Here is a 12,054-nt window from a genome sequence, read left to right as displayed (position 1 = left end):
GTCGTGACCAAACAACTAAAAGAAATTCCCAAAAGTAGTGTTAGCACTGGTGTTTTTTTGGTGTTTTATCAATTTATAGTGGCCTAGCCTTGCTACAAAAATATGCCCAACCTCTTCCTTTTTGCTTTTTAACTCTTATAAAGTTGGTGTGTTGCTGCCTTTAAATCTTCTTTGCCTGCAGACTATATTGGGCCACATGACTGGGTGTAGCTGACAGACTTTGTGAATTCCTCCTAGATAGTCACACAATAGAGGGATTAGGTGTGCCTGAATGGGTCATCTGCTGGCAGGATGAGGGGAGGCGGAGCTGAGCACTGTCCCACTTACACCTGAATAGCTTGTGTCCTGCCTCAACAGAAAGGGCTTAACAGCTCTGTATTGTCACTGTAGACAGCTTGGAGCCAGGGCAGGGGAGTCTGGAAATTCCATGCACTTCAAAGAACCTTTCCAGAAGCTTCTCCCACCTTCCAGAAGAAGGGTACGAGGATATAAAAATAGGACCTTCAAGCCCATTCTTCAGTTCACTACTGGACCTGCAGAAGGACTCCAAAATGGACTGCCTGCTGATGTTGCCTGCTCTGCACTCTGCCAGACTGCTGCTGTACCTCGAAGGACTGTTTTGCTACCTGGAGCCTGCCTTGAACCCTCAGAGGCCAGCCTTGCTGTTGAGCCCTCCATCTACACCTGCGTCCAGGACTACCAGAAGTGATTCCAAGGGCTAGTTTGCTGACCTCCAGTCCAGTGCCTCAGGGACTTAACAGGCTCCACCATCTTGAAGCCACACCTGGACCCACCCTGAGTGAGTCCTGTACGATCAAGAGATGTCCCGTCAGTCCTGGACTCTTTGCTGTTGTGCTAAAAGTGCCCAGATGGTCAATTTCCAAAACTAAAGACAACATTTCACCAAAAATTACTCTGAGACCCAGGAGGAGACTGGGACCAACCTGCTTACATATCCGCCTGAGGTACATCGTCAGCCGGATTGAATTTGCGGCTTCTCCCGCAAAGGGGTATCAGACCTCATGGAACTGTCTTCGGCTACAGCCTCCTGCTTCGTCCTGCTGGAGTTTTTCGACTTCCATTTCAGTGATTAAGTCTGAATGTAGAAATTTTCACTACAGCTTTGACCCAAGGCTATCTGACTACGGATCTCCCTCCTCGGACATATCCTGCAGCCTTGCTCCAGTGATCTTTACCGTCCCAGACATTTTTCTTCATAAATTTTTCTTAGTTCGAAGGTAAGCGCTGACTAGGACTAATCCGCTTCTTGTATCCGAAAAACACACCATCTCGGGTGGCCTTAACTCCCTACTTTGGCCCAGTTTAAAGCGACTAGATGTCTGCACTTGGAGCTTTGATCTTTTAGGCACTAGATTTCACTTAACACTCCCAAAATTCATAACTTTGGTTATACTGATTGGAGTTTTGTTGTTTTGGTGTCAAATAATTTATTAAAATAGTCTTTTTCTTGTTTTGTATTTTCACTTTATTGATGTTTGTGTGCTGTATAAATTACTTTACACATTGCCTCTAAGTTAAGCCTGACTGCTTTTTGTGCCAAGCTACCCAGGGTTAAGCACAGATTAATTTAGTGACTTTTTGTGGTTCACCCTGCAAGAGATTGTGGTTGTTGCTTGACCAGGGCTCATACTGTCAACTAAAAAAACAATTTCTTACTTTCTTCAAACTGTAGATGTACTCCTCTACTGTTTACTCCACACTGTTCACTCTCTTCCCAAAGTAAGACATCTCTAGTATTGTGCTGACCTTTTGTAAGTGTACATCCAGCTTTCTCCCCAAAACATCAAAGACATTTAAAGCTCTAGCCTTAGTCTGCTCAAAATCAGGTTAATTATCTAAAACCTCTTGACCCTCAGGTTCCAAATAGTGAATTAACAGAGACAACTTGAATTCCATGGCCATGTTATGTGAGCACATTTTTGTATAGTTTATACAGACTTTCTTCAATTTTGCCCACCGGATGGGAGGTTCCCCAGCATTACCTAAAAAACAGCAAAGGTGTAACGTTATGCATTTTGAAATGCCCAACGAAGGCCAAATTGTAATAGGCTAATACAAGAAAGCACCAATGGGTGAGTTGATCACAATAAAGAATATACAACTAACCAAAACTGTGAAACCTAATTGGAAAAACTCCACAATGTTCATACCACCCACTATCTATTTTGGAACCTTTATACATATCTCATTTTGTTCCAAATAAAGGCAGGGAATTATGTAGCAGTCACCCAATATTGTCTGTGGCCATCGGCTTTCTCAGGAAGGTCAGTTCCAGGATAGTGAAAGCACAATGTAAACACCTGAGGTTTGTCTGTCTCCATAATGTGTTTCCTTAAATCAACCAGTAACAGGCCAGCATCATCTCATGGATTTCCCATCATGGTTTTATTTAGAGAAATGGATTTTATTACAAGACCAGACGCTACCATTATGCATTATTCTTTTAATGCAACTTCAAGCAGTCACTTTAAAGTTATACATCACACAAAAGCAAAGATCTAGAATAGAATGCTCATGTGTTACAATCGAAAGGGTAAACTTGCCAACAAGGGATTTTATTTAAAGCGAACAAATTTTTGAAAATTTCAGAGAACTAAATCAATGAGAGTGTTAAGATAAAGTAACACCACTGTGAAATCAATCAAATAATCTAAACATCAGTAATTAATAATAACAACACACACTGGGGTTCTTTCTGTGATTTAAACACAATGATCTTTATATTTTCATCAAGGATAAAAAGGAGTACAGATGAAACATAGGTTTGAGCAATATTCCGTGAAAGTAGGGGACGAGATTAAGTCCACATTTCATCAAACAAACACATCTATTCCTACTTAGTTTGAACAGAGACAAAACTCTTTGTTGAGCAGATGGTCTACTGTACATAACAAATAAACTGGAAGTAGATGGTAAAGTCGACGTTTCGGTCTTGGGTGGTGTCAATCCGTCAGACCATCTTCAGGACAATAATTGCATAAACAAGACTCCTAAATAAACACAATGCAAATAGTTACATAAATGTAAACATAATTTGCGCTAACAAACTTATGTACATAGTCTAAAACATAAAATCCAACCCGTGTGCGAGAAGTGGAACTGTCAATGTTATTATCTAATGAATCTGGGCTATATCCAACACCTGTTGTTGGAAAAGCTGTTATCATCAATTTATATCAAAAGGTTGCTTTTTGAAACGAACAATTTTCATTTAAGAAGGAGAACGTGCTTACTTTGGAATGTTATTCGTGTTCTCACGTAACTTTGATTAAAATCGTGAAGGTATTTATACTGAAAATAAAGAAAAACGGAAACTTAGCATTTGTTTACAAAGTTACATTGTTGTGTCATAGAGAAAAGAAAATTTGTATCCTACCGGATGATCCTTGGCACCTTGAACTGCCAATTCGTTTTTACATAGGAGTTAATCCAGCCGTAATTTCGCAGCTGTGTAATGAAGCGAAAAGAAGAATATCATGCGGTCACTATCCTGTACGTTGTACATATCATTGTTGTACCGTTTATGAATTAAACTTGCGGCTATGGTTCATTTATTGTATCTCTCATATTGAAATCCTAACATACTGATATGCGGTATCAAGGTAGCAGTGTTTGTTATTTTTAGAAATGTTTGCTAAATCCAACGTGAAGTTTACCGAGCGTGGATTTACCTTAATAGTTAAGCACCCAGCCCAGAAATGCTAAACACTGCAACTTTAAGGCTTGGTCTAAACGTAAATATATTACTGGTCTTCATTTAAATGGACCTTAAATCTTGAAATCATCACGGCTTAGTGAGTTATATCAAAATGCAATCAACATTCCCAAAACTGATTTGCAGCGTTGGTCATTTTTATAAAGCGACCACCAACTTACGAAAAACGTCACTCTAAGACAAAGGTATTGCGACTAATCCCCGCATTTAGCCAATTGAACTGAAAGGTCATGGGGTTGATGTAACTCATATGTTTACAGCAGTCGATTCGAATCGCAAACAAGCCTGTGGCCAGCGCGTGTGCCATAATCTACTTACATTTCTGACGTTTGTATCCAAAATACGAACGGGGGTCCGCCTGAGTCGAAACAGCCTAATTTTAATCTCCGCAATCGGGCGCTTTTAAAGGCTAACCGTGGCAAAGATTCGGCGCAGCTGAGGCCTGAGAAGCATCGAGAGTCTCAGCATTAAACTGCGGCGGCCATCTTGGAGTATCCTAAACACACTGGTTTGCTATGTTGTTGCTACAGAGTTATTGCTATATCATGCCGATTAATAAAACAACTTTGGATATTAGAAATGGATTATTGAAAATTATGCATCACTGAAATTAAAGATGGGGAATGAACCTGTTCGTGGTTTTATGATTTAAAGAAAAATTCGAGTCTCTCTGGATCAGAGTATGTAATTAGAGATGGTATTTTCGATTTAGCGCCTTCGAGCAGAAGAAACTGCTCGATGTTCTAAGTCATTTTAAATTACTTGACATCTAAACAGTGCCATTCACCATGGTCTGTATTTACATAATGAAAAACGGTGAATGTATGTCAACATTGCTAAAAGACATTTGTCAACCCGTGTATTTATCAAATCGCATGTGTATTTTGAACAGGTCGTGTATTTACATAAGTGAAGATTGAACGAGGTATCTTAAACAATGTATTGAATATCCTGCCTATATACATTCTATTTAAACACGATTACTTCAACAACAAATCCCTATCTGAGCGACTTCGTCAGTTTCTAATAGATTATGGTGCCGATTACGATCCGGTAAAAAATTTCCCCGTGCGACTCGTATCCGGTCTTTTTACCGTACGAATCGTACAAGTGCCGTACGAACTGGCAATCACGATTCGCATGGTAAAAAGTCCATACGAACCGCATTGGGAATCATTCCCCACACGTCCTCGGGTCGGAAAATGTGTCCGACACGTCCTCGGACGATTTACCGTACAAACGTGAAAAGTCAAGTCCGACCGAGGAATCACGATCCATCCCGTGCGTCCGAGGTCACAACCGGATGGAAAAAACACCGTCCGCACCGAACTCCCATAGCAACCATGGAGACGTGCCCGCATACGCGCCGACCCCCCCCAGCCCCCGTACGTACGCGCCGACCCCCCCAGCCCCCGTACGTACGCGCGGACCCCCCCCAGCCCCCGTACGTACGCGCCGAACCCCCCTGTATGTACACCCGTGTACGTGTCGAACCCCCCCGTGTACGTTCGAGTCGAACCCCCCCCGTGTACGTTCGAGTCGAACCCCCCCGTGTACGTTCGAGTCGAACCCCCCCCGTGTACGTTCGAGTCGAACCCCCCCGTGTACGTTCGAGTCGAACCCCCCGTGTACGTTCGAGTCGAACCCCCCCGTGTACGTTCGAGTCGAACCCCCCCGTGTACGTTCGAGTCGAACCCCCCCGTGTACGTTCGAGTCGTACCCCCACCCGTGTATGTACGGTGCGTACCCCCAGCGCGTACACGGGGGGGTTCGACTCGAACGTACACGGGGGGGTTCGACTCGAACGTACACGGGGGGGTTCGACTCGAACGTACACGGGGGGGTTCGACTCGAACGTACACGGGGGGTTCGACTCGAACGTACACGGGGGGGGTTCGACTCGAACGTACACGGGGGGGTTCGACTCGAACGTACACGGGGGGGTTCAACTCGAACGTACACGGGGGGGGTTCGACACGTACACGGGTGTACATACAGGGGGGTTCGGCGCGTACGTACGGGGGCTGGGGGGGTACGGTGCGTACATGCGGGGGCTGGGGGGGGGTACGGTGCGTACATGCGGGGGCTGGGGGGGGGTATGGCGCTTACCGGGCCACCTACTCTGGTCGTTTCGCGCCGTACTTCGCATTTGCGGCACTTTTTGGGTGCCGTGAAAATATTGCCGTCCGGACTGCTGTCGGTTCAAATCGTAATTCCTGGGTCGTGAAACGCTGCCTGAAAGCGTACCGATGTCACGTCGCAGCATTCCCGGATCACATTCGTATGTATATTTTCGTCGGTCGGTGTTATTTACGATTCGTACGGAAATGGTGTTTCCGTGCGAATCGTAATTCCATGTTTGTAAAGTTTTACGACCGGGTACGAGTCGGACGGGGAAAACGCTCCGACCGACGGTTCGTACCCGGTTTTTACCGGATCGTAATCGGCACCTATACGTTAAACATTTGCATCGACATTCCAAGAATCCTTACCGATCATACATTGGAACATGAGGTGAGTGTTGATTATAAACATCGCCATCACATGAGAATCAAATAATGAAAAATATATATATGCAAGAAAGGACATATTGACATTATCACTTTAAGCACGTAATCAGTTAAACATAGTAGACTAAATGCAAAATTTAACAACAGAGGTCTGTGAGATGCAAATCTACAGAGGCGTATTTGAGACCTCACTGAACTAAGAAGGCCAGTGTGAATCTAGGTCAGAGATCCTCAAACTGAGGAAACATAAATGATCAACTACTCTTAAGTTAGATATCAGCAATGCAGTTTGAGTACTATTCTGACATCAACGACTGAGGCAAGCCAGAGAGTGCCATTCAGTGGCTGAGTTCAGACCTTGTTTAATGTTATCAGTGCGACAAATCCAACGATTCTCCCTCAAGGTCAGTATGTGATCCACATTGGTCTGTCTTATCGTGGGTTTGACCACTTCGATAACCCACCAGAGCATTTCCTTCTCAGTATGCTTCAATTTAATATAGTGCTCGACTAGTGGTGCAGTCTCCACTTTGCATCTGATTCTCGATTGATGTTGTAGGATCCGTTTTTTCACCATTTGTGTGGTCTTACCTATGTACTTTAAGTTGCACGGGCATTGTATACAATAAACCACGTTACTGGTGTTGCAATTTGAGAAAGATTTGGCCTTGTGACTCTCACCATGGAATTCAAAAGATTTAATAGTCCTTGTACAGGAGCATCATGCACAATTGCCACATTTATAGTGACCGATTACTGGTGCTAGCTGTCGCATGTCATTGACTATATTATGGTCTGACGTGTTGTAAGCATGTACAAGCCGATCTTTGAGGTTGGTACCTCTCTTGAATGAAAACAATGGTTCCTTGGTAAATTCAGGTAATGCTGCCAAAAGTGACCAATGTTTTTTCACGATTTTTTTGATTCTGTTAGTGGCTGTACCAAATGTGGTGACACAGACAAGTTCAGGTTCATTGTTTTTGGCTTTTACTTCTAGCAAAGCGTTCCGGTCGTTATACCAAGCCCTTTTTAGTGATTTTTTCAGTAATTTATTGGGGTAACCACGTTGGTGTAATTTTTCTTTGAGCTTCTTAGCTTCCAGAAAGTAGTCATCCCTCCTAGAGCAATTTCTCCGAAGACGGAGAAATTGACCAAAAGGTAGGCCGTCCTTAAGTGACTGAGGGTGATGGCTTTCATATTTCAAGAGAGTGTTGCGGGCTGTTGGTTTCGTAAATAAAGTGGTGTAGAGTGTGTTTTCTGTACCTACTTTAATTGAAATGTCCAGAAAGTTCATTTGTTGGTTATTGTAATCAATTGTGAACTTCAAATTGGGGTTTCGAGAATTAATCCAGATATGGAACTCAAGCAGTAGTTCTGTGGTGCCTTTCCAAATAAAGAACACGTCATCTATATACCGTAACCAGCATGAGATGTTAGCTGTGTACGGATTGGTAGAGTTTTGGACATGTTTCTTCTCAAAGTCGGATACATAGATATTGGCTATATCCGGTGCATAAACAGCACCCATTGCGACTCCCTTCAGTTGTTGAAAGAAAGTTTTTTCAAAAAGAAAAAAGTTTTCGCACAGGGATATCCTAATGCATTCCAGGATGAATTCTGTTGGGACCACATGCGGTCTGGGTCTACCTTCAAGTAGATTCTCGATAATCTCCAAAACTTCTGTTTGTGGAATGTTGGTATATAAGCTCTCTATGTCCATAGAGACTAGAAGTTCTGAGAGTGGGTCGAAAGCGTGGTTATCAACCACATTGATAACTGCTGTGGTGTCCCTAATGTAGGTAGGTGTTTCTGTGGCGAAGGGTCGGATGAAAAAGTCTGCATACTGAGCCAAAGGTTTCAAAATGGAATTGCAACCGGAGACTATTGGTCTCCCGGGAGGCATGTCAACATTTTTATGTATCTTAGGTAAGATATATATTACCGGTACTGTGGGAGATTTATTGATTAGGAAAGATGCTTCTTTGGTGCTGAGCCAGCCACCATCAAAGCCTTGTTTACTGAATTCACTGATGGATTTCTCGATACGTGAAGTGGGATTGTGGTTTAGCTTCTTGTAATGTGTCGATACTGAAAGCTGTCTGGTCATTTCGGTATTGTAAGCTGTCAGGTCCCAAAGGACGATACCACCGCCTTTATCGGCTGGTTTAATGATTGTTTCTGACAGAGATTGAAGATTTCTTAGAGCCTGATGTTCCTCATGCGTGAGATTGAATCTAGTGTGTGTGGGCTTCTGGAAAAAATTCTCTATCTATACAATGCCCGTGCAACTTAAAGTACATAGGTAAGACCACACAAATGGTGAAAAAACGGATCCTACAACATCAATCGAGAATCAGATGCAAAGTGGAGACTGCACCACTAGTCGAGCACTATATTAAATTGAAGCATACTGAGAAGGAAATGCTCTGGTGGGTTATCGAAGTGGTCAAACCCACGATAAGACAGACCAATGTGGATCACATACTGACCTTGAGGGAGAATCGTTGGATTTGTCGCACTGATAACATTAAACAAGGTCTGAACTCAGCCACTGAATGGCACTCTCTGGCTTGCCTCAGTCGTTGATGTCAGAATAGTACTCAAACTGCATTGCTGATATCTAACTTAAGAGTAGTTGATCATTTATGTTTCCTCAGTTTGAGGATCTCTGACCTAGATTCACACTGGCCTTCTTAGTTCAGTGAGGTCTCAAATACGCCTCTGTAGATTTGCATCTCACAGACCTCTGTTGTTAAATTTTGCATTTAGTCTACTATGTTTAACTGATTACGTGCTTAAAGTGATAATGTCAATATGTCCTTTCTTGCATATATATATTGTTCATTATTTGATTCTCATGTGATGGCGATGTTTATAATCAACACTCACCTCATGTTCCAATGTATGATCGGTAAGGATTCTTGGAATGTCGATGCAAATGTTTAACGTATAATCTATTAGAAACTGACGAAGTCGCTCAGATAGGGATTTGTTGTTGAAGTAATCCCGTTTAAATAGAATGTATATAGGCAGGATATTCAATACATTGTTTAAGATACCTCGTTCAATCTTCACTTATGTAAATACACGACCTGTTCAAAATACACATGCGATTTGATAAATACACGGGATGACAAATGTCTTTTAGCAATGTTGACATACATTCACCGTTTTTCATTATGTAAATACAGACTATGGTGAATGGCACTGTTTAGATGTCAAGTAATTTAAAATGACTTAGAACATCGAGCAGTTTCTTCTGCTCGAAGGCGCTAAATCGAAAATACCATCTCTAATTACATACTCTGATCCAGAGAGACTCGAATTTTTCTTTAAATCATAAAACCACGAACAGGTTCATTCCCCATCTTTAATTTCAGTGATGCATAATTTTCAATAATCCATTTCTAATATCCAAAGTTGTTTTATTAATCGGCATGATATAGCAATAACTCTGTAGCAACAACATAGCAAACCAGTGTGTTTAGGATACTCCAAGATGGCCGCCGCAGTTTAATGCTGAGACTCTCGATGCGTCTCAGGCCTCAGCTGCGCCGAATCTTAGCCACGGTTAGCCTTTAAAAGCGCCCGATTGCGGAGATTAAAATTAGGCTGTTTGACTCAGGCGGACCCCCGTTCGTATTTTGGATACAAACGTCAGAAATGTAAGTAGATTATGGCACACGCGCTGGCCACAGGCTTGTTTGCGATTCGAATCGACTGCTGTAAACATATGAGTTACATCAACCCCATGACCTTTCAGTTCAATTGGCTAAATGCGGGGATTAGTCGCAATACCTTTGTCTTAGAGTGCCGTTTTTCGTAAGTTGGTGGTCGCTTTATAAAAATGACCAACGCTGCAAATCAGTCTTGGGAATGTTGATTGCATTTTGATATAACTCACTAAGCCGTGATGATTTCAAGATTTAAGGTCCATTTAAATGAAGACCAGTAATATATTTACGTTTAGACCAAGCCTTAAAATTGCAGTGTTTAGCATTTCTGGGCTGGGTGCTTAACTATTAAGGTAAATCCACGCTCGGTAAACTTCACGTTGGATTTAGCAAACATTTCTAAAAATAACAAACACTGCTACCTTGATACCGCATATCAGTATGTTAGGATTTCAATATGAGAGATACAATAAATGAACCATAGCCGCAAGTTTAATTCATAAACGGTACAACAATGATATGTACAACGTACAGGATAGTGACCGCATGATATTCTTCTTTTCGCTTCATTACACAGCTGTGAAATTACGGCAGGATTAACTCCTATGTAAAAACGAATTGGCAGTTCAAGGTGCCAAGGATTATCCGGTAGGATACAAATTTTCTTTTCTCTATGACACAACAATGTAACTTTGTAAACAAATGCTAAGTTTCCGTTTTTCTTTATTTTCAGTATAAATACCTTCACGATTTTAATCAAAGTTACGTGAGAACACGAATAACATTCCAAAGTAAGCACGTTCTCCTTCTTAAATGAAAATTGTTCGTTTCAAAAAGCAACCTTTTGATATAAATTGATGATAACAGCTTTTCCAACAACAGGTGTTGGATATAGCCCAGATTCATTAGATAATAACATTGACAGTTCCACTTCTCGCACACGGGTTGGATTTTATGTTTTAGACTATGTACATAAGTTTGTTAGCGCAAATTATGTTTACATTTATGTAACTATTTGCATTGTGTTTATTTAGGAGTCTTGTTTATGCAATTATTGTCCTGAAGATGGTCTGACGGATTGACACCACCCAAGACCGAAACGTCGACTTTACCATCTACTTCCAGTTTATTTGTTATGTACAGTAGACCATCTGCTCAACAAAGAGTTTTGTCTCTGTTCAAACTAAGTAGGAATAGATGTGTTTGTTTGATGAAATGTGGACTTAATCTCGTCCCCTACTTTCACGGAATATTGCTCAAACCTATGTTTCATCTGTACTCCTTTTTATCCTTGATGTAAATATAAAGATCATTGTGTTTAAATCACAGAAAGAACCCCCGTGTGTGTTGTTATTATTAATTACTGATGTTTAGATTATTTGATTGATTTCACAGTGGTGTTACTTTATCTTAACACTCTCATTGATTTAGTTCTCTGAAATTTTCAAAAATTTGTTCGCTTTAAATAAAATCCCTTGTTGGCAAGTTTACCCTTTCGAATTTATCTGCCCAAGCCCACAAGGGTATATTGGGTTTGCCCCTTACTCAATCTCATGTGTTACAATGGCAACACGGCTAGATAGATCTGCCTCTTGTCAACCTTCTTGTTGGACAATTGTATTGCTTATTACTTTGTTACCTTATGCTATAACTGCGCTTTCTTTACCTCGTTGCTGTCTTCATTGTACTATTTGGTGCATTTTCATTGTTTTCCCTCGTACTTTGGTGCTTTCAGTGTGTCAACTGCTCCTTCTGCTTCCTTTCCGGACTGCTGCGCCGTTTCTCCTTGCCCGTTTTTATTTCATTCGGGCCCGCCGCATTATCACAGCCCTTAACAAGCGTAAACCTTGATGCAGCCCTGGCACGGCCCTCTCTTGCAATCCAATTCACGGAGTGTGGGCTGCACCGATACAGTCATAGCCTTGAGAGTCTTCCGGCTCGCTCTGCTTTTCTCCCGGGCTCGTCCCGGACTGTCGACTCCGCTTTGGACTTGCCTTTCCCTGCACCGAGGGGGTCTCTCCTGCATTTGAAGAGAGACCCTTGGCAGGCACTGCGCGACACGATACGCACTCACTGCGCACGTCAGTGAGGCGCTGTGAGGCCTCTAATACCAAGAGTTGCAATCACGTTGCTT

This window comes from Triturus cristatus, chromosome 4_1, assembly GCF_964204655.1.
Source record: "Triturus cristatus chromosome 4_1, aTriCri1.1, whole genome shotgun sequence".
In the NCBI taxonomy this organism is placed as follows: domain Eukaryota; kingdom Metazoa; phylum Chordata; class Amphibia; order Caudata; family Salamandridae; genus Triturus; species Triturus cristatus.
The sequence above is the reverse complement of the archived record's forward strand: the minus strand, read 5'-3'. Positions refer to the sequence as shown.